General features: G+C 40.8%; 1 protein-coding gene across 5 annotated transcripts in view; it reads right to left on the minus strand.

The window, feature by feature from the left end:
- Positions 1 to 23,702, minus strand: part of EDA (ectodysplasin A) — a 568,600-nt gene that overhangs the window by 149,603 nt on the left and 395,295 nt on the right. The gene's annotated exons all lie outside the window — the stretch shown is intronic.

Consider the following 23,702-nt stretch of genomic DNA (forward strand, 5'->3'; position numbering starts at 1 on the left):
TACTACTGATGTCTGCCCAGAATTAGACTTGAGTTTGCAACTCCCTCTCGAACTTCATTAATGTACATTCATAAACTTCCCACATTCCTATTTATACTAAACTTTTGGTTTGTTCCCAGAATGCTCTGCATCCAGTTATGATTGGAAGATGCCATTTATGTAAACATTCTTCTGGGAGTTAATCATAACAAAATACATATTTATTTTCTCTGTTTCCTAGACTCCTACAGAGCTCCTATAGCAGTTGGGTGTATAAGACTCATTTTGGTACTTGATCCTTTACTCTCTTTTGATGATCTCTCATAATAATACAATATGTTTCATATGTGAATGGGCCTGGTTCCACTAATGATAACCACAGCTTAAATATGTACATGCTAAAATGAATCATAATATTTCAGCATACAGTAAGTGCCTCTCTGTGGTTAAAAACATGCTTGAGCTAAATAGTGGACAGAGTAATAGGAATGAGAGTGATTCTAATCCGACTTGCTAATTATAGCTGTGTAACCTTGAGCAAATTACTTGAGTTTTAATTTCCTCATCTGTAAATAGAGATAATAAATAGTACTTTGCTCCTAAAATAGTTAAAGGGTTAGCACAGTACCCAGCATGTAATATGTACTCAATAAGTGTTAGCTATTATTATTATTATTATTATTATTATTATTAAAATCAATCTTCCAAATAGACTGGTTAGAGAGTTTGGGGGTTAAAAAAGAAGTGAATCTGCATTTTCACCCTAGTGCTAATGTTAAAAAAATAAACAACTTTAGAATCCTCATGTCTGCTGCATCTCTTGTTAATTGAAAACAAAAAGTTGGTACAACTCACGAAAGCCTTATCATTCTATACTAACTTTCTTCAAAACCCTGTGGTTTACTGTTTACATAGAACAATTATACCCAACAGCCTTAATGTACAAGATTAGCATCTTGCATAATATATTGTTGTGTTAAATAAATATACAGTTAATAAGTGAATGCTTAGGTAATTTCCAACTTGTCATAAGGTTAATTTAAAAAAATTTAAGTTGAACAATATGAAACTCATTTTTGTAAGTAAAAAATGGTCGAATATTAGCAATTGCACATGGTTCAACTGAGCAGTATTTTTGAATCACTTGATTGGAATGTAAAATGCATTTTCCCATAAAATCAACATAATAAACTCTGGCTAGGTTTCCAGACAAAGCCCATAGAAAGTTACTTAACCCATAACATAAATAAGCTATTATACTACTAAAAATATAAACCCAAACTGATATTTACAATAAAATCTCAATCATTTGAAACTCCAAAAGAACAAGTCTACCTGGATTGAAGAGTTTTCTTGGTAATTCTGAGTACTGAAACTTATTTCAGCTATTTTTAATAGAAATTAATCCACAATATATGATTTAATTCAGGGCTTCTTGGAGGAGGTGTTACCTCTGTGAGTCCTGAATGATGTCAATGATTTAGTGATGGAAAACAAAGAAGAGCCCTAGCTGATTTTGCTCAGTGGATAGAGCATCAGCATGAGGACTAAAGGGTCCCAGGTTCGATTTTGGTCAAGGACACATGCTTGGGTTGTGGGCTCGATCCCCAGTGAGGGGTGTGCAGAAGGCAACCGATCAATGATTCTCTCTCATCATTGATGTTTCTATCTCTCTCTCCCTCTCCCTTCCTCTCTGAAATCAATAAAATTATATTTTAAAAATAAAACAAAAAAGCAAGTTCCAGGCGAAAGGAGCATTGTGCTTAAAGGTTCAGAGGAAAGAGAGAGAATAGCAGTTTTTGGAAATACAAGTAAATTAAAATAAGGGGTAGGAGGTTGGGAATAATGTTAAAGAATGAGCCAAAAGACATTAAATAAGGGCTAGATCATGTTAAGGAATTTAGATTATCCTGCAGCAGGGGGATCCTCTGAAAGATTTTTCCCCTTTGTAAATGTTGTACTTTATGAAAATTTAAGTTGTAATCTACATACAATAAAATGCACACATTTTAAGTATAAAGTTTGAAGAGTTTTGAAAAATGCACACACCTTTGTAACCACTACCCAAATCAAGACAGAACATTTCCATCATCCCAGAATTTTTTCTTATGGGCCTTCCAGTCATTCTTTAATGCAATCTCCCACCCAACACAACCACTCTTCTGATTTCTATCACCACAGCTTAGTAATTCCCATTCTAGAATTGCACATAAATGAAATCATACATTATGATTGTATGATTTTTGTGTGTTGTTACTTTCATTCAACAATGTCTGTGAGACTCATCCATTTTGCTGTGGGTATCAGTAGTTCATTCTTTTTTATTGCTGAGTAGTATTTTATTGGATGGATATATCACAATTTCTAAATTCATTTACCTTTTGGGTTACCATTTGGGTTATTTCCAGTTTGGGGCTATTTATAATAATAAAAGCATAATATGCAAATCGACTGAATGACCGAACAGCAGAATGACCGTCTGGACGACCTTCCGGACGACCACACTATGACACCCACTGGTGCCAGGCCAGCCAAGACAGGTGTGGTACGATTGGTCGGGAGCCCAGCCATCGTCTCCATGATCACCCTGCAGAGGCAGGCCCAGGCCACCAGTCGGCGGGGGCGATCAACCAATCAAGGGACTCCATGATTGCCCCAAAGAGGGAGGTCCAGGCCACCAACTGGCAGCGGCACTGCGGCGGGTGGCGGGGCCTCCCTCTGCAGGAGTGATCCATTGCAGAGCATCAGCTGAGTGGGCAGGGTCTACCTGTTTGGGGAGATTGATGCAGGGCTCCCAGACTGTGAGAGGGCACAGGCTGGGCTGAGGGACACTGCCCCCCCCCCCAGTGCATGAATTTTGTGCACCAGGCCTCTAGTTATGAATAAAGCTGATGAGCACTCATGTACAAGTGTTCGTGGGGGACTTATGTTTTCATTTTTCTTGGGTAAACACAAAGGGGTGGAACCTCTGGGTTATATATTAAGTATTTGAACTAAGGAACTGCCAAACTGTTTTCCAGAGTGACTGTACCATTTTATACTCCCACCAGCAATGTATGAGAGTTCCAGTGCTCTGCATTTTCATAACACTATATTGTCAATATTTTTTATTTTAGCCACTCTTGTGGATGTGAAGTAGTTTTACTGTGGCTGGTTTTTGAAATCTTAACCTTCTTTTTAACGCTTTTTTGTGTCTTACCTTGCTGTCAACTACCAGATTTCACTTTACTAACCTGCAACATCTTTTCTAGTCCCTTCAAATTTGCTACTTATAATGTTATAGGCTTAACATCTTGTTAAAACTAATTAGAATCACGTAGAAACAGAATAAACAGGTAGTCAATGAGTTTTTGAATAGTTTTTCCAATAAATAAGATGCACATTCTCTGGCAGCTTAGAGGCCATTTGTTTATTGCTCAATCTGGATAGGTGAATTTGTCACAAAACTGAGTTTTACATGATGTGTCATTACAATATAATGCTATTTCTGGGGAAAAGGAATTTTGAAGTCCAAATGAATAATCTCGCCACCATCACAACTACAATTCCAGAATTTCCTTTACACTCTTTGTGTTCTGGCAGGGCCTCCAGCACCTTCTTGTGCCCTGATGTCAGCAGTAAAATGTGCTTACATATAAACTGTTCCAAAGGGTCTGATGGGAGTTTGTAAGAATTTAAGAGTGATACAAAATCTTGTAGATAGCAGATACAACTCCAGTCTCTATGGGTACTAGGGGTAGCTTAAAATCCCTTAAGAGAGGCTATGGATGAGTATGGGACATTCATAAATCAAGTGTTTATTAGATGGGGACTATCTGTATATGAAAATGCTTTAAATATAGTTTCTATCTTCTCAATAAAAACTGAAAGGAAACAACACAAAACACAGCTTAAACTGAAAGAGGATCCCTATTCACAGTGCCCTTTTGTTTATTGCTCAATTCCCGAGTCTCAATTAGATGAAAGAGGGAAAACTATCCTCTGTGTAGTATAATGGTAAGGACAAAAAATCAGTGGCTGCTCATACAAAAAGTCTGCAATTCTAGCTTGAGTTTTGCATTCATTAGCATGGCCTTCTGAGGCAAGTTGCAAAATATGAACAAAACAGCTTTCTCTCTTCAAATATTGCTTTCTTATTGCACAAGGCAGGAGGCATCAGGAATGTTGGCCACAGCCAGGCATTTTGCTCAAGGGAAGGACAGTCTAATTCTTTACACTTTATTAACTGATTACTCCCTTGTTTCCTATGGTAAAATTACATGGTAAACAGCACCTGCAGATTACAGAGATCTCAGCTGGAAACAATTCGTTAACAGTGATACACGAGAGATGCATCCATTAGCGCTAGTGACTCTCCAGATATTGTTACAACATTTTTTCCTAATATTTAAACCCACAAAATTTTATTAGGTACTTTTTTCTTTTTACCATGACATAGAATAAATTTAATTAATTTCATGGCTAATATATTTGATTGTATTAGCTCTGGGCCTGTCCCAAAGTAGGTCTCTAATAAATAAATATCTGTTGAAAAGATAATAGGACTATCAGTAATCCATTCCTTAACCAGTTAACTGCCATGATATTTTGAATTTAATTAAAAAAGGTCCACTGCTTGTGTCTATAGACTGTTATGGTGTACAAACGGTTAAAGACAGGATTTTATTTTACCCTAATTGGACCTCATTTCTTAGGATCAACCATGGAGAGGTAGACTAAGGACTCATTACACTACTGGCAGTAATAAGTCAAAGGGATTTAAGAATGAGAGATTCTGTAGGTCAGTGGCTCTCCAATTTTGGTGTGTATCACAATCACAAGGCATGAGTATGAAAATGTAGAATCCTGGGCATTACCCTCCCCAAATTTAGATTAAGTAGGCCCCCAGAATCTGACTTTTCAACTTCCTTACTACAGGATTCTGATGTAGGTCATCCTGAACCACATTTTGAGAAACTGTTTTATGTTCATTCCTCAACCTGTCCATTATCTGGAGACTGAAAGGCTAAATCTCCCTTTGCCACTGGTGAAACAGGGCTCTCACATAAGACAGTGTTTTTCACCTCTATTCAATCATTCCTAGAGTTAATCTTTTTATAGAAATTGGTACTTCATTTGTCTCAAGAGGAGGCAGGTACCTACCAAGCTTTCTAAAATTGATAAGTCACCTATTTTTTAAAGAAATATTTATTTTTCAATGTTGTTGAATAAATCCATTTTTCTTATTACAACAAATGCTGTCATTACCATCACCCATCAGTAATCATCTGGCACCTTGAAATAAAATAAAACAAAATAAAAGTATTTATACGCTGAGACGTTTAACAAAATCTCCAAGTGATTCCACAACGCCAAAAAATGAGCATCTTATCTCAGTACCAATTAGTGAAGTAGGATTGCCCAAACTATTTTCATGGGTATGCCATAGATATAAAATGGATACAGAAGCTGGCATTGAGTACACTTCTAATTAAAAGAACCCTTAACTCAACATGCTCTGATTTTTTAAAAAATTATTTCGAATTATTTTTAGTACACTCCTTTCAGTTGCTTATGCTATTGGTTGAATTGTGTATGCCCAAAATTCATTTGCTGAAGCTCTAATCTCCAATAACTCAGAAAGTTACTGTATTTAGAGATAGGTCCTTAAAAAAGTAATTAATTTAAAATAAGACTATTAGTACGGTCATAATCCAATCTAAATTATGTCCTAATAATAAGAGAAAATGTGGACATGCAGATACCAGGGATGCATATACACAGAGGAAAGACCATGTGAGGACCTAACAAGAAAGTGACCATCTACAAACTAAGGAGAATGGCCTCAGGAAAAAAAAATCGGTTGACACCTTGATCTTGGACACCTAATCTCCAGAACAGTGAGAAAATAAATTTATATTGTTTAATGCCGCCCCCACCCGTATTATTTTTTTATGACAGTCTTACCAAATAAATCCTCTTAATATAATATCTTCATGCTGCTATATATGCATAGTGATGATTTTGAATGACTAAATAACAGTCTATTGAGTTGCTATAGTTTATACAACTCCATTGAATATTTATTATGATACTAGAGGCCCGGTGCACAAAAATTTGTGCACTCGGGGGGGAGGGAGGAGACCCTCAGCCCGGCCTGTGCCCTCTCGCAGTCTGGGACCCCTCGGGAGATAACGACCTGCTGGCTTAGGCCTGCTCCTGGGTGGCAGAGGGCAGGCCCAATCCCTAGATGCAGCCCCTAGTTGGGCTCAGAGCAGGGCCGACTGGGGAGTTGGGGCACCACCCCTTGTCATGCACAGAGCAGGGCGGATTGGGAGGTTGTGATGCCACCCTTAGTCACGCTCAGGGTAGGGCCGATTGGGGGGTTGGGGCACCACCCCCTGTCACAGTCAAGGCAGGGTCAATGTGGAGGTTGCGGCGCCACCTCCTGTCACACACAGAGCAGGGCCCATCAGGGGGATTGGGGCTCTGTACCCTGTCACGCACAGAGCAGGGTCAATCAGGGGGTTGGGGAGCTCCCCCCTGTCACTCACAGAGTAGGGCCGATAGGGGAGTTGGGGCACCACCCCCTGTAACACACAGAGCAGGGCGGATCAGGGGGTTGGGGCGCCGCCCTCTATCACCCACAGAGCAGGTCCGATCAGGGGGTTGGGGTGCTGCCACTGTCACACTCAGGGCAGGGCCGATGGGGAGGTTATGGCTCTACCCCATCACACACAGAGCAGGGCCCGTGGGGGGGGGGGGCGCCGCACCCTGTCACACACAGAGCAGGGCCGATCAGGGGATTGGGGAGCTCCCCCCATCAGGCACAGAGCAGGGCTGATCAGAGGGTTGGGGTGCCTTCCCCTGTCACGAACAGAGCAGGGCAGATAGGGAGGTTGTGGACCCACCCCCTGTCACACACAGAGCCGCAGGGCGATCAGGGGGTTTGAGCGCTGCCCCCTGTCACGCTGATCCCGGTGCCAGGAGGCCTCGCGGCTCCGCTGATCCTGGTGCTGGGAGGCATATTACCCTTTTACTATATAGGATAGAGGCCTGGTGCATGGGTGGGGGCCAGCTAGTTTGCCCTGAAGGGTGTCCTGGATCAGGGTGGGGGTCCCCACTGGGGTGCCTGGCCAGCCTGGATGAGGGGATGATGGCTGTTTGCAGCTGGTCACACACCCTTCAGGGTGGGGGTCCCCACTGGGGTGCCTGGCCAGCCTGGGTGAGGGGATGATGGCTGTTTGCAGCTGGTCACACACCCTTCAGGATGGGGGTCCCCACTGGGGTGCCTCACCAGTGTGGGTGAGGGGCTGAGGGCTGTTTTCAGGCTGGCAGGTGACTGAAGCTCCCAACTGCTCCTTTTTTTGTTTGTTTTTGTTTTTTTTATTCTGGGCCAGCTTTTGCTCTGACTCCAGCTCTGAGGCCTCTGCTGCTGAAAGCAGGTATCTGCTTTGTTTGTGTTCTATAATCGAAACACTGTATCAGCTCCAGCTCTGAGATCCCGGCAGGCTGAAAGCAGGTTTCTGGGGTTTTGTTTAGCTTCTATATTTGTAACTATGTTTCATACTGCAAGCTCAGAGGCCGGCAAGGCAGGCGGGGAACGTTGGTTTCCTCTGTCACTGAAGCAAGCAAGCCTCATGTTAGTTTCAAGCTGCCTGGCTGCTGGCCGCCATCTTGGCTGGCAGTTAATTTGCATATCACCCTGATTAGCCAATGGGAAGGGTAGCGGATGTACGCTAATTACCATGTTTTTCTTTTATTAGATAGGATATATATATATATATATATATATATATATATATATATATATAATTGTTAACAGTATTGTAGATGTCTCCCATTCCCCCCCTTTACCTCTCTGCACCCAGCCCCCACCCACCCACAGGTCTTTAATATCCTATTGTCCATGTCCATGGGCTATGCATATATAAGTATATAATTTGGTCTAGAGAAGGTAGGTACCATATGGAGGGCACTGAACTAGACACAACCTTTAACATTACACAGTCAAACAGCATGCAAATAATCCTGAGTTGCTTTGTAGTTCAATGATAGCACTGCATAACAGGAAGTAGTAAGGGTTATTTTTTTTTAAACCTCACCAAGGATATTTTTCCATTGATTTTAGAGAGAGTGGAAGAGAGGGAAAGACAAAGAGGAGAAACATCAATGTAAGAGAAACATATCAATTGGTTGCCTCCTGCCCAAGCCCTGACCAGGGCCCAGGCTGGGGAGGACCCTGCAACTGTGGTACATGCCCTTGACTGGAATCAAACTCAGGACCCTTTGGTCCACAGGCCGATGCTCTATCCACTGAGCCAAACCAGCTAGGGCAGTAGTAAGGTTTTAAAAGCAGTGTGACAAGAGGGGAAGCACAGAATGTGCGGGTTGCTGAACACAGCATGCCAGCTCCAAGAGAGCAAGCAAATAAGAGCACTCAACTTGATCACAGCATCTCATGGGAGCTGCCACCAGCAGGGTGTGGGGGGTGAGGAGGTAGCAATCAACCCAAATGCTAAAGGAAATTGGCACCTTTGACATCTCTGGTGTGAGTATCAAGAATTGCCATCCCGTTATAAAAATGTCTAATGATTACTGAAATTATGCAGTAAAGCAAAACATGGAAGCTAAACACAACCAACCTTTTCCATATAGAGCTAAAAGCAGTCACTGAATTTGGCTCCCTAGGAATTGTGGCTTAAAAATCACTGCCCAGCCCCACTGGCATGGCTCAGTAGTTGAGTATTGACCTACGAAGCAGGAGGTCATAGGTTCCATTCCCCATCAGGGCACATGCCTGGGTTCTGGGCTCAATCCCTAGAGAGAGGTGTGCAAGTGGAAACTGATCAATGATTCTCTCTCATCATTGATATTTCTATCTCTCTTTCCCTCTCCCTTTCTCTCCAAAATCAATAAAAATATATTTTAAAAAATCACTGCCCAACAATGCAAGTAACTGTAAAACAGAAAGCAAAATAAAGAAGAAGAATATCTTTTTTTCAGGATATTACCATAGTGTGGCATCAGCAAGAAATTACAGTACAGACCAGTTCAATCTCTGATTTTCTTGCCTCCCATTTTTGGGCTGTATGAATCACCTAACACTTACCAAACGATGCCTACTATATCATTAACATTAATTTTTCTTTCCCACATTGGTAGTAAGCCCCTCAAAGGTATCTATATTTGTAGGTTCAGAACCTGTGTGGACTTATCTTCTGGACAAGGTAAAATTTGTTTGAGATGCACATTAAGGGGAAAGATGAGTTATTTTAAAAACACAACTACTGACACAAAGGGGGAGATTGACTTCTACTCTGATCATCTGTTTCCTAGGTTCAGCTCTGTTCCTAGCATCCAAAACAGAACTGGAAAAATAGAAGCTTACTGAATTGATTCTCATCAATGGACAATGCAGGCTATACCCAGATTTTGTATAACTTTGAAATTCACACCCGCCATAAATGTCACATCTACCTCACTGAGCTATTTTATTGCCAGAGTTGGAGTCCTGCTTAAAGTAAAATGGTAAAAGGGGACAACCACTACTGAGATACTGGAAGTCATCTGGTCTATGTGCATGAAAACAATGTTCATTGATGATATGTGTAGAGATGGCAATGACAGACAGGTACCCAAGTATGTTTGGTATGATGAGCTTTCTGGCATAACCATAAGCAGGGGTAGCATAAAAAAATACTCCAAAGGATGCACTTAAGCATAGCTTCAAGAAACATGACATAACTGTGGTCCATTTGGGAAAACAGCAGCAAAGACCAGCTTGGAATGCAACGATACGGAATTTGGAAACTCTTTTTGAGCAAGGCTTTTAGCTGGCCACAAGTTGAACACAGAAATACAGAGAGTGACAGGCTCTACAAATAGCAGCTGCAGCCAGAGTTCAAAGAGCAGTTTGTATGTATGTCATATACAAAGAATGTGTAGTTAAAGGTTTACTTTTTGCTCCCTACAAGTGTGGGTGAAATCAGTAGTGACATCTTTGAATAATAAGAAGGGCAACAATATAAACTGGATGTCACTGCCTTCCCTTAGGAGTGCCTGCTTATTTAATTTGTAATTCTTTATACTTCTAAAGTGAAAGACACTTTGACACATAAGGAGAAAAACATACACTTCCACTTGTAATACCTGGAAATCACTAAGGGCTATCATTTGTGAATAGAATCTCTATATATAAAAGGCTAATATGCTAAGTGTCCAACCAGTCACTATGACATGCACTGACTACCAGGGGCAGACACTCAATGCAGGAGCTGCCGAGCTGCATTGACTTGGCAGCAGCAGTTCTTGGGTGATGCACCCCAAAACCAGAGAGGAGGGAGCCCGATTCCTTGCAGGGCTGTGAGATTCTACCTTCGGCCATAGGTTATGTTGTTGCTGGGGCACTGTTGGCCCCGAATCTGGCTTACTGCACACTTGCATTTGCATGCCACACACTGTACAACAGCAACTTTGCAAAGTGCCCTCTTGTACTCCGGGACCCCTTAGGGAATGTCAGAGAGCTGGTTTTGGCCCAATCCCCACAGGCCAGGCCGAGGGACCCCACCTGCTAGAAGGACCCTGCTCAGTCCACAGATGCCATTCGAGCCACAGCACCACCCCAGGTGCAGCCGGCTGGGGAGGGACTACGGAAGGTTGGCTCCAGGGCTTGTCTGGCCCATGTTGCCCAGCCCCGCCCCACCAGCCACCTTCTAATTAATTTCCTTTCAATGTTCACGAATCTGTGCACCAGGTCACTAGTAAGTTTATAAATTAGAATGTTATCTATAGTATGAGTTAAGCCAATCCTGAAATACATTCTCTTAATTATGAATTCTTAAATGGCTCTTGAAAATTTTACAACAATGTGGCAGGTTACCTTTACAGAGTTGGACTAAAGAGGGTTAGAGTAGTAGCATTATGACTAAAATGAAATAGCCTGTGCAATCCAATTGGTTTACAGTAGGATTTTTTTCCCCTTGTCCAAAATGTCCCTATCAATATCTTTATACATAATCCATTCTGGTTTCTAATGGCGATTTAAATGACATAAACTACCTCTAAGCCATATTTAACTATAATATTAAAGATTAAGTATGGAGGAGAGATTAAAAATGGTAGCAGAGTAAGTGGATGCTGCACAGACATGCTCCAAGGACCAAACAGGAATTAAAAGTAAAATATGGAAAAAACTTCCTGAATATGTAATCAACAGAAGACTCACTGGAGAGAACCCTGATAACCAAGGACTGAAAGTGAAGACTGCATAGAGACTGGTAGAAGGGGTGGAGACATGAAAGGGCTGGCCAGGCTTCCACAGACAGCAACTAAAGTTCTGGAGAGCTATTTAATCTGTGAGGGGTTGCTACTGAGAACTTTGGGGTCTAATCCCCAAGCAGGGTACCCAAGCGGAGAGCACCAGAACCGAGAAGGGTACCCACATAACATCTGACTATGAAAAGCAGCAGGACTGCAATCTGTCAGGGAGAGACTGCTGGAAATTCAGGCCAATGCACACAATTCCATCTGGAGCTACCCACCTTGTGCTACTACAGAGGGAGGGCAGAGCGGACTGGAGATGTGTAAGCAGAAGCCAGGATCAGGGGCTCTGGGGTTAGAGCTCAGACAGCAGACACCCCAGTTTTCTGTGCTGAGTCATTCCCTCACACTGCAGAGGTCATCTTTCTCACCAGACACTTACTATACAGGCGACCTTGCCTGAGGGGAGGACAGTTGATCCACTCTATTGGAAAACACCTTGCCCCAAGGAATGGAGTTGTTCAGGCCCATGAGGAGAATGAGAATAAAAATTAGCCTTCAGGCAGAAGCAGTTGCCCCTGTTGCAAAAAAAAAAAAACAACCCAAAAGCAAACCTCTTGCCACACCTGTGGATGATTGCCTAAGGGCAATTCAAGACAAAATCCTATCAGTCTGGAGGCTTTTAATCGTTGTCTCATCTAATTAGTCAGAAACAGCATTTGACACTGTCCTACACTAGAGACTGAGAGAGTACCAGATCTACCTAATACATAGTCTCAAACCCAAACAGAAAGCCAAAATGAGGAGACAAAGAAACAACCTCCAAATGAAAGAACAAGGGAATTCTTCAGAAGAGATAAATGAAATGGAGATAATAAATTTATCTGATATAGAGCTCAGAATAATGATGGTGAAGATGCTCAACATCATGAGAAAAGATATAGTGACTATGAAAACAGGAAAAAAGAATGACATAGCACAACTAAAGAACACATTGGAAGGAATACACAGCAGATTATGGAAGGCTGAGGATCAAATCAGTGAATTAGAAGACAGGGTTGAAAAAATCACTCAATATGAGAACCAAAAAGTAAAAACAATTAAAAAAACAGGAGGACAGCTTAAGGGTGCTGTGGGACAGGAAATGTAACAATATTATAATAGCAGGTATGCCACAAGAGGCAGAAAGCGAGAAAGGGATAGAGAACATGTTTGAAAAAATAATGGCAGAAAACTGCCTTAACCTGGTAAAGGAAAAAGTAACACAAGTCCAGGAGGCACAAAGAACCCCAAGCAAGAAGAACCCAAAACAGGCCCACGCCCAGACACATCATAGTTAAAATGCCAAAAATTAAAGACAAAGAGAGAATCCTAAATGCAGTAAGAGAAAAGCAAACTGTTACCTACAAAGAAGCTACAATAAGGATGACACCTGACTTCTCATCAGAAACCCTACAGGCCAGAAGGGAATGGCATGAAGTACTCAAGGTAATGGAAAGCAAGGATGTGAAACCAAGATTACTATATCCAGCAAGGCTATCATTCAAAATAGACAGTTAAATAAAGAGCTTCCCAGACCCAAAGAAAAAAAAATGGCTAAAGGATTACATCACCACCAAGCCAGCATTACAAGAAATGCTACAGTGATTGCTGTAAGGAGAAGAAGAAACAGAGAAAACTAGGCATACAGAATTAAAATGGCAACAAATAAGTACCTATTGATAATTACCTTAAATGTAAATGGATTAAATGTTCCAATCAAAAGGTATAGTGTAGCTGAATGGATACAAAAAAAATAACCCAACTATATCCTGTCTACAAGAGACCCACCTCACAACAAAAGACACACACAGGATGAGAGTAAATGGATAGAGAAATCTTTTCCATGCAAATGAAAAAGAAAAAAAAGCTGGAGTAGCAATACACATATTGGACAAAATAGACTTCAAAATGAAGACCATCACAAGAGACAAAAAAGGTCACTACAAAGTACTAAAGGGATCGATCCAAAAAGAGGATATAACTATGGTAAACATATATACACCCAATATAGGAGCACCTAAATATATAAAAAACTTCTGGAGGAGTTTAAGGGAGAGATGGACAACAATCCTATCTAATAATAGACAAACATGGTAATTGACCCTACCTTCACTATGCCTCCCATTGGCTAATCAGAGTGATACACAAATTAACCACCAACAAAGATGGTGGCTAATTTGCATACTGTAGGCAAGGCAGGACACAACGAGCTGGTGCGAGCCGCCATCCAGGCCCCCATGTGCAACCCCAGAAGCCGCCTGACTGCTGCCCAGGACCCGGGTCTGAGTCTGGGCCCCAGGCTTGCACCCATGTGCAGCTGCAGAAGCCACTGGCCTGCGGCCCCAGGACGGGGATCCGAGGATCCGGTCCCGGGGCTGCAGGCCGGTGCCCGTGAGCAGCCGCAGAAGCCGCAGGCTGGAGCCTGTGTGCAGCCGCAGAAGCCGCTGGCCACACAGCCTGGGGACAGCAGATGGATGTTAAACATGAGTGGAACAAGGTGAGAGGCAGCAGCTGGAGAAGAGGAAGCAGGTCAACAACTAGCAGAACCGCAGGGCACCCAGCCTCCTGCAGCAGACTCCAAATCTGAGGCAGCTTCCTGCTCTTATTCTGGGAGTCTCTGTGGTTCCTGTGCAGAAAGGAGATCCTAGAGAGGTGGCCAAGCCCTGCAGGTGGGGAGAGGCAGCTAGTGGCACCAGACTGTGGGGCATCTGGAAAATTAGCTCCTGGCAAGAGAGCTCTGGCTGCTAAGCACTAGGAGGGATTCCTCCTTATCTGCCTACAAATGCATTCACTCACAAATACACACTCAGACACTCTCCCCCCCACACTCACTCTCACACACACAACATACACTCTTACACACAACAGTCACACACAAAACTCTCACACTTTCTCTCACACACACACACACACACACACACACTCACTCACTCTCACACACCACACTCTATCCTCTCTCACTCACACACATACTGTCACACACAACACTCTCCCTCTCACACAATGAACACACACACAATAAATACTCTCTCTCACACACACACACATACACCACTCTCTCTCCTTCTCATACACAACATACACTCTCTCCTACAATACTCACACAACAAACTCTCACACAAACAACAAGCAATCACACACAACACTCCCACACACACAGCATACACTCTCACCTACACAACACACACTCTTACATACACACTCACACACACACTCACAACACATTCTCTCTTTCTCTCTCACCGCCCCCCCCCACACTAACACACACTTAGAGTTGTTAAGTCCTGTCTGGCCACCTCAGGAATGTCTCTCACCCTCCTCCTAATCACCCAAGTTCAGACCACACTGCCTTCTACTTATTCCACTGGCAGACCATCTAGGTCTAACGAGCTCCTGCTGCCAGCCTCACCCATCCAGGCTGAGTTCAAGTTTAATAATTTAATCCCTGTGAGGGCCAATTAATATTAATCCCACACCCAGCCTGTTCCCATCGCTGAGCATCAGCAGCCTGGCCCAGGTCATGGCTGGTGCAGAGGAGCTCAAACTCACAGGGAAGAAAACTGCACAGAGTACATGCCTCCTAATCGTCAGCCTGCAACCTGCATCAGGAAATTCCAAGCAACTGGCAGTTACTGAGCATCAGTCTTCCAGCCACTGGGGTAGACAAGTCAAAACAATAGGTAAGGGAGGCAGACTGAAAAAAAATGAATCTTAGAGAATGACAAGTACTACATAAAGACCAAATATGTGGGGGGCTGGGAATCCTATATAATAAAACCCTAATATGCAAATCAACCAAACAGCGGAATGACCTGCGCAACGACCCATCGCTATGATGCACACTGACCACCAGGGGGCAGATGCTCAACGCAAGAGCTGCCCCCAGCCCACAGGCCCCAGGCCAGCCAAGGTGGGTCCCTGCTGGTCACCCCACAGATCGGCCCTGATCTCTGGCCAGGTTCTAGGGACCCTACCTGTGCATGAATTTCAGGCACCAGGCCTCTAGTACAGTTATAATAGGGGACTTTAACACCCAACTGACTTCACTGGAAAGATCTTCCAGACAAAAACTTAAGGAAACAGTGACTCCAAAGGACACACTGGATCAGATGAATTTAATTGACATTTATAGAACATTTCACCCCGAAGCTGCAGAACATACATTCTTCTCAAGTGCACTTGGACTATTCACAAAGATAGACCACATGTTAAAACAAAAAACAAGTCTTTAAAAATTCAAAAAGATTAAAATTATATCAAGGATCTTCTCAGATTACAGTGGAATGAAATTAGAAATCAACTACAGTAAAAACACCCCAAAACATTCAAACACATGGAGACTATATAGCATGTTATTAAACAATGAATGAGTTACCAACAAGATCAAGAAAGAAATAAAAAACGTCCTGGAAACAAATGACAATGATTACACAACAACCCCAAATCTCTGGGACACAGCAAAAGCAGTCCTGAGAGGGAAGTTCTTAGCACTATAGGCCTGCCTCAAAAAATAAGAAAAATCAACAATGAACTATTTAACCCTACAAACTTAAATAATTCGAAAGAGAACAATAAGGGAAGCCCAGAGTAAGTAGAAGGAAGGAAATAATAAAGATTAGAGCAGAAATAAATGACATAGTGAATAAAAAAATACAAAAAAATCAATGAAACCGAGTTCAATCTTTGGAAGGATAACAAAATTGATGAACCATTAGAGAGATTCATCAAGAAACAAAGAGAGAGGACCCAAGTAAATAAAATCAGAAATGAAAGTGGAGAAGTAACCAGAGAAATATAAAGGATTGTAAGGAAATACTATAAGCAATTATATGCCAACAAGCTGGACAATGTGGATGAAATGGAAAATTCCTAGAAAAATACAATCTTTCAAAATTGGATCAGGAAGAATCAGAAAACCTGAATAGGCCAATAACAACTGATGAAATTGAAGCAGTAATAATAATAATAAAACAAACAAAAAAAAAACTTCCAGCAAACAAAGCCAGGGTCTGGACGGCTTCATAAAGGAGTTTTACCAAATAATCAAATAAGAACTAACATCTATGCTCCTCAAATTATTCCAAGAAATCCAAGAGGAACGGCCACTTCAAAGGTTTTTTTATGAGGCTAGTATTACCTTAATTACAAAACCAGAAAAAGACACCACAAAGAAAGAGAATTACAGGCCAATATCCCTGGTGAACACAGATGCTAAAATCCTCAACAAAATATTAGCAAAATGGATCCAGCAATATATTAAAAAGATCATACACCATGTCCAAGTGGGATTTATTCCAGGTCTGCAAGGCTGATACAGTATTCACAAATAAATAAATGTGATACATCACATAAACAAATTGGAAGACAAAAATCACATGATTATATCAATAGACACAGAAAAAGCATTCGACAAAACCCAACACCCATTTACAATATATATACACTGAGTGGTCAGGTTATTATGACCAACCCATCAATACTTCGTTGGGCCACCTTTTGCCTTCAATACTGCGGTGATTCTTCTTGGCATTGACTCCACGAGATGTTGAAAGGTGATGCGAGGAATCTGACACCATGCCTGATGAATAGCACTGTCCAGTTCTGTGAGATTTGATGGTTGTGGAACCAGCTGCCTGATGGCTCTTTTAACTTCGTCCCACAAATGCTCAATTGGATTGAGATCTGGTGATTGTGGGGGCCACCTAAGCAAGGTAAAGTCTCCCTCATGTTCTTGAAACCACTTCTGCACAATACGAGCAACATGGCATGGCACATTGTCTTGTTGGAAGAAGCCATCTCCATTGGGATACGCCAGGGGTCCTCAAACTACGGCCCGCGGGCCACATGCAAATACAAATATTGTATTTGTTCCCGTTTTGCTTTTTTACTTCAAAATAAGATATGTGCAGTGTGCATAGGAATTTGTTCATAGCTTTTTTAAAACTATAGTCCGGCCCTCCAATGGTCTGAGGGACAGTGAACTGGCCCCCTGTTTAAAAAGTTTGAGGACCCCTGGGATACGCCATCAACATGATAGGATGAACTTGATCAGCAACGATACTTAGGTATGTTGTGCTATTCAAACGTTGTTCCACACTAATTAAAGGGCCTAAATAATGCCAGGAAAACATGCCCCAAACCATAACACGGCCCCCACCAGCTTGAAGGGTTGTACTCATGCATGTGGAGTGCATGCTTTCATGCTGTTTCCGTCAAATTCTCACTCTGCCATCTGCATGATGCAACTGGAAACGTGATTCATCAGACCACATGACTTTTTTCCAATGCTCGACTGTCCAATCCTTGTGTTCCTGTGCAAATTGGAGACATTTTATCTTGGTAACTGCAGACAGCAAAGGTGTTAGAACAGGCCTTTGGCTTCCATATCCCATACAATGCAGTGTACGGCTAATTTGCCTACAAACGTCAGGTGGTCATAATAATCTGGCCACTCATAATAATATATATCCCATGTTCAAATGCTGTTAAATCATGTTGTTTACCCATATCTTCAGAGAAGAATCACTTCTACTGTCGTAGTAAACAACCTGCTTCCCTATTTATAATGGTCTGGCCCTCTAGCAACTTCAGCGTGAAATTATAGCTAATTTGCCTACAAACGTCAGGTGGTCATAATAATCTGGCCACTCAGTGTGTGTGTGTGTGTGTGTGTGTGTGTGTGTGTGTGTATAATACATTTATAATATACATATTTATTGATTTCAGAGAGGAAGGGAGAGGGACAGAGAAAGAAACATCAATGATGAGAGAGAATCATTGATCGGCTGCTTCCTGCTTGCCCCACAAGGGGAATCGAGCCCCCAACCGGGCATGTGCCCTGACCAGGAACCAAACCATGACCTCCTGGTTCCTGGGTTGATGCTCAACCATTGAGCCATGCTGGCTGGACTCAACACCCATTTTTTTTTTAATAAAAACTCTCAGCAAAGTGGGAATAGAGGAACATATCTTGACATGATAAAGGCCATATAGGCAGTCCTCGGGTTACGGGTTACGTCAGACTCGATGTAGGTCATTTTGTGGTTACGTCGCCATCTCCCATTTATTTATTTAAAAAAAAAGTTCCGTCATTTCGACGTATGTACATATGTGCTTTATGTTTTTTATTACTTATTTACCACAAATAAAGGTCAGGAATTGTTATCTTTCTTTGAATTTTTTTTCTTTTTTTACTGTTTCACATCATTACTGCTGTGTACGTGCTCCATGTGAGTGATGTAGGTGCTTATGTAGGTGGGGTCAGACTTATGGCTAAAATCGTGTTATGTCGCACCATAGGAACAGATCTCCGACATAACCAGAGGAACTACTGTATATGATAAACCTGCAGCCAACATCATTTCAATGGGCAAAAACTAAAAACATTTCTCCTAAGAACAGGAACAAGACAGGGATGCTCACTTTTGCCAGTACTGTAAGTCCTAGCCACAACAATCAGATAAGAAAAAGAAATAAAAAGTCATCCAAAATAGAAAGCAGGGAGTAAAACTCTCTTTATTCGCAGATGACATGATATTGTACATAGAAAACCCTAAAGACTGCACCAAAAAACTACCAGATTTAATAAATCAATTTGGCAATGCAGCAGGATACAAAATCAACACGCAAAAATCAATGGTGTTTTTATACACCAATAATGAATTCTTAGAAAGATAAACCAAACAAGAAAACCCATTTACGATTGCAACAAAAAAATTAAAATACTTAGGAATAAACTTAACCAAGGAGGCAAAAGACCTGTATTTGGAAAACTACAGGACATTGAAAAAAGAGATAGAGGAAGGTATAAACACGTAGAAGAATATACTGTGTTCATAGATTGGTAGAATCAACATCATTAAAATGCCCATACTACCCAAGGCAATCTACAGATTCAATGCAATCTCTATTAAAATACGAACAGCATATTTCACAGATCTAAAACAAATATTCCAAAAATGCATATGGAACCAAAAAGACCCCGAATAGCGGCAGCAATCTTGAGAAAGAAGAACAAAGTTGGAGGAATCACCATACGAGATTTCAAGTTATAGTACAAAGCCACCATAATCAATACAGCTTGGTACTGTCACAAGAACAGTCATATAATCAATGGAACAGAACAAAAATCGGCCCAAGCCATTACGCTCAATTAATATTTGACAAAGGAGCCCTGACCGGTTTGGCTCAGTGGATAGAGCGTCGGCCTGCAGACTCAAGGATCCCAGGTTTGATTCCGGTCAAGGGCATGTACCTTGGTTGCTGGCACATCCCCAGTGGGGAGTGTGCAGGAAGCAGCTGATTGATGTTTCTCATCGATGTTTCTAATTCTCTATCCCTCTCCCTTCCTCTCTGTAAAAAATCAATAAAATATACTTAAAAGATACTTGCAAAAAAATGAAACTAGACCACCAACTTACACCATATACAATAATAAACTTAAAATGGATAAAAGAGTTAAATGTAAGTCATGAAACCATAAAAATCCTAGAAGAAACTATAGGCAGCAAAATCTCAGACATCTCTCTAGCAATATGTTTATGGATACATCTTGTAGGGCAAAGGAAACTAAGGAGAAAATAAACAAATGGGACTACATCAAACTAAAAAGCTTCTACACAGCAAAAAAAGCCATCAATAAAACTAAAAGGGAGCCGACTGTATGGGAGAACATATTTGCCAATGGTACATCTGATAAAGGGTTAATATCCTAAATATATAAGGAACTCATACAACTTAACAGAAGGAAGATAAACAATTAAAAAATGGGCAAAGGACCTAAATAGGCACTTCTCCAAAGAGGATATATAGATGGCCAAGAGACATGAAAAAATGCTCAAAGTCACTGATCATTAGAGAGATGCAAATTAAAACGACAATAAGGTATAACTTCAGACCTGCAAGAATGGCTACCATCAACAAATCAACAAATGACAAGTGCTGGCAAGGATGTAAAGAAATGGGAACCCTAGTACTTTGCTGGTGGGAATGCAGACTGGTGCAGCCGTTATGGAAACCGGTATCGAGTTTTCTCAAAAAATTAAATATGGAACTGCCATTTGATCCAGTGATCCCACTTCTTGGAATATATCCTAAGAATCCCAAAATACCTATCAGAAAGAATGTATGCTCCCCTATGTTTATACCAGCACAATTTACAATACCTGAGATCTGGAAATAGTCCAAGTGCCTATCAGTAGATGAATGGATAAAAAAAGCTGTGGTACATTTGTACCATGGAATACTATACAGCAGGAAAAAAAGAAGAATCTCTTACCCTTTGAGACAGCATGGAGGGACCTGGAGAGTATCATACTAAGTGAAATAGTGAGATAAAGACAAGTATCACATGATCTCACTCGTGTGCAACCTAAGTAACAAAATAAGCTAATGAAAACAGTGGATCCAGAGACATGGAAGCATGGAACAGAGTGTGTGGAGAATCTCGGAGGGAAAGCAGGTCAGGGTGGGTGGGTGGGTGGGAGGTAATTAACCAAGGACCTTGTATGCATATATGCATGGCCCAGGGACACTGACAATGGGGTGGTGAGGGCCTGGGGCTGGAAGCAGGGCTGGCTGGAAGGGGTCAATGGGGGAATAAGGGGAACATATGTAATATTTTCAACAATAAAGATTTATTAAAAAGATTAAGTATGGAGGAAGAGTAAAAGCAAGGTAGCTCATGAAAACAGAATTATGGTAGTCAGAAGTTGACGGGCAGGGCAATAGGTCACAGGTAAGAAGCAAATTAAGAAGCAAATGGCTATTAATTCTAAGAGGGCAAAGTGTTTTAAACATTGCAGAAAAATTAAGCAGTGGAAAAGATTTTAAGGGAAGATGTGTTATGTTCAGTTTACGTTGATGTTGAAATATGTAGTAGACAAAGATTCCACAATTATAACTAGGGATCTGATGATGGAAGGTTAGAAACAATGGTCTAAACATACCCATGGGGTTGAATAGATAACAAGGATAACACAAATATGTGGCCAGTGGACTATTAATCTAGAACTGGCTCACAGGAGGATGAGTATAGTAAATGAATCTCAGAGATTAGTACAAAAGGCAGGCAGGATGGAGTAAGTACAGAAAATTGAATTCAAAGGAGAGTCTAATATACAATTATCTTAGGGGCAGGGAGGTTAATCAGTGGTGATATAAACAGCAGAGAATTACCTGCAATAGGTGCCTATGGAACACAAACCCAAGAACTGAAAAACAACAAAGGCCTGGGACACAGCTTCTGAACTTTAAACACTGTAAAACTAGAACCACCAAGGGCAAAAAAGGACTGGTAAGAAAACTGTGAGGCCAGGAAAGCCATTTCGCTGTGCAATTAGATAAACCTAAACTTGCAATGCTGTCCTCAGATAACTTGGCGTTTTAGTGCTTCTTGTATACAAGTATGGCCAGTGTCTCCCTTGAGGTAAATATAAAACAACTGGTTATGTGACATAATGGCACAGCAATACTGTTTCAGTAGCTGTAAATTGAGAGAATTTTTTTTCAATATAGCCAGCATTAGGGTATTTCTATGGAAATCCTTTTTTTTTTCCTCAGAAGAAAATTCCTGACTCTTGCTTATGATTATGACAATGAGTGAAGAAAGCCTCATGCTGAGTATAGCCTCATAAATCTTTTCCACAGCATCTCAACAGAGCTACCCACTCAAAAAGAAATTAGGATAAAATATAAACAAATTAAATGAAGTATAGCAAAATACTCTATTCATTATAGTCAATTTTATGTATATCTATTGTTTGATTTTTAGTTCAAGGACTGAAGCCAGCTATCCATGAAGCAATGGAGAATTAGATTTCATTGCTGTCTATTAATCTCTTTCACAGAGCTTTAACCCTAATGAATCCTTTAATTTCTACTAATGGGTAAACAATGTAGATTTCTCTACTTTATAGCTAATTGCTCCTATTTATAAATATTTTCCAAAATTTTTACAAAAAGCTTATAAATTTTAAAAATTGACAAGTATCAAGACATCTGGATCAATGTGGCAGACCAAACAATTTTAGCTCCTCTTTATCTCTCAATATCCCATTAAACAAATAAAAAATACAATAAAGAGAATACAGGGATTCAACAGAAAAGAGATTTTTCAATATGTTTCTGAAACACAGAAAGTGGATAGGATACTGACTGATAAAGAAGGTCAGAAAAAAGTGACAGAAGGGACTTATATAGCCTGGGAGTATGCTGTTCTGCACTGTAGGACCCCAGAGAAGTTTGCAACTTGAAAATGCCAAATAAAGGAGAGGGTGAAAATGAAGTGTGAGGAATTCATTGAAAGCCTGTATACTGAATCATTATCCCCCCCATCCCACCCACCCCATACAGAACCCTTAGTTTCAGGCATTTATTCCCAAGGCAAAAACATAAAATAAAAAATAAGTCAGAATGTTCTTCTCTAAAGAGATTAAGTCATCTAAAAAAAGAAGTAGCACTTATGAGCATTGGTGCCCTAGAACAAAGGTATTTACATCCTGTACTTTAGAGATCCCCAGCATAACGGCTTTATGCACATGGGTAGAGCTTACCAGCCTCCTGTTTGGAGTACCAGCCATTTTACTCAACCCCTAGACATATTATAAAATTTCAAAGATAAAAGATGAAAGAGAAGACCCTAAAAACATACAGAGAGGAAAATCATTATCAGTGAAAGGAACAAGAATTGGAATAGATTGGTCACCTCATCAGCATTATTGGGTGTTAGAGAGAATAATGGAGAAATGCCTTCAAGTTTGAGGGAAAATTATTTTGAACCTATAGTTTTATTCCTAGCCAGCTTGATAGATTTTTTTTTTCTTTCAGATTGCAAAAACTCAAAGTTCACCTCTCACCTCTTTCCTAGAAAGTTATTTAGGAATATACTCCAGCAAAGGGAGTAAAGAGAAATAGATATACATACCGGATTCTGGAAACAGTGGACCTAAAACCAGACACTAATCAAAGTCCAAGGATGACAGCTACGCTACAGGCTTAAGGAGCATTCAATCCAATAGAAGCAAGGAGGGGCTCCAGGAGAGAAGCATCCAAAAAAAAGAGGAGGGGGGTGCCTCACAATTTTATACACCTTTAAGAAATTAGAGAAATGATGGATGCTGCAGACAATGTAAGAAAAAAGAAAGGCAATTAGAATACCCAGAAAAACAAAACATTATACAAATTTAGTAATGTTCTCATTACACTTGACAGAAGATAAAAATTTCCAATAGTCACAATAATATAAACACTGTATACTTAATTTTTAAATTTCAGAAATAACCAATGATGCTTAATTATAGAGCTACTTAATTATAGATAAATAGTAAAGCATAAATGTTATCCCTCTTGGAAATGTGAAAAGTAAAAGTACAAATGACAAGAGTTAAGAGATATTGTCTATAGTTTATAGAACAAGAAGTAGTCAGGTCTAAGTATATTCC

Source organism: Myotis daubentonii, chromosome X (genome assembly GCF_963259705.1).
Source record: "Myotis daubentonii chromosome X, mMyoDau2.1, whole genome shotgun sequence".
Taxonomy (NCBI): domain Eukaryota; kingdom Metazoa; phylum Chordata; class Mammalia; order Chiroptera; family Vespertilionidae; genus Myotis; species Myotis daubentonii.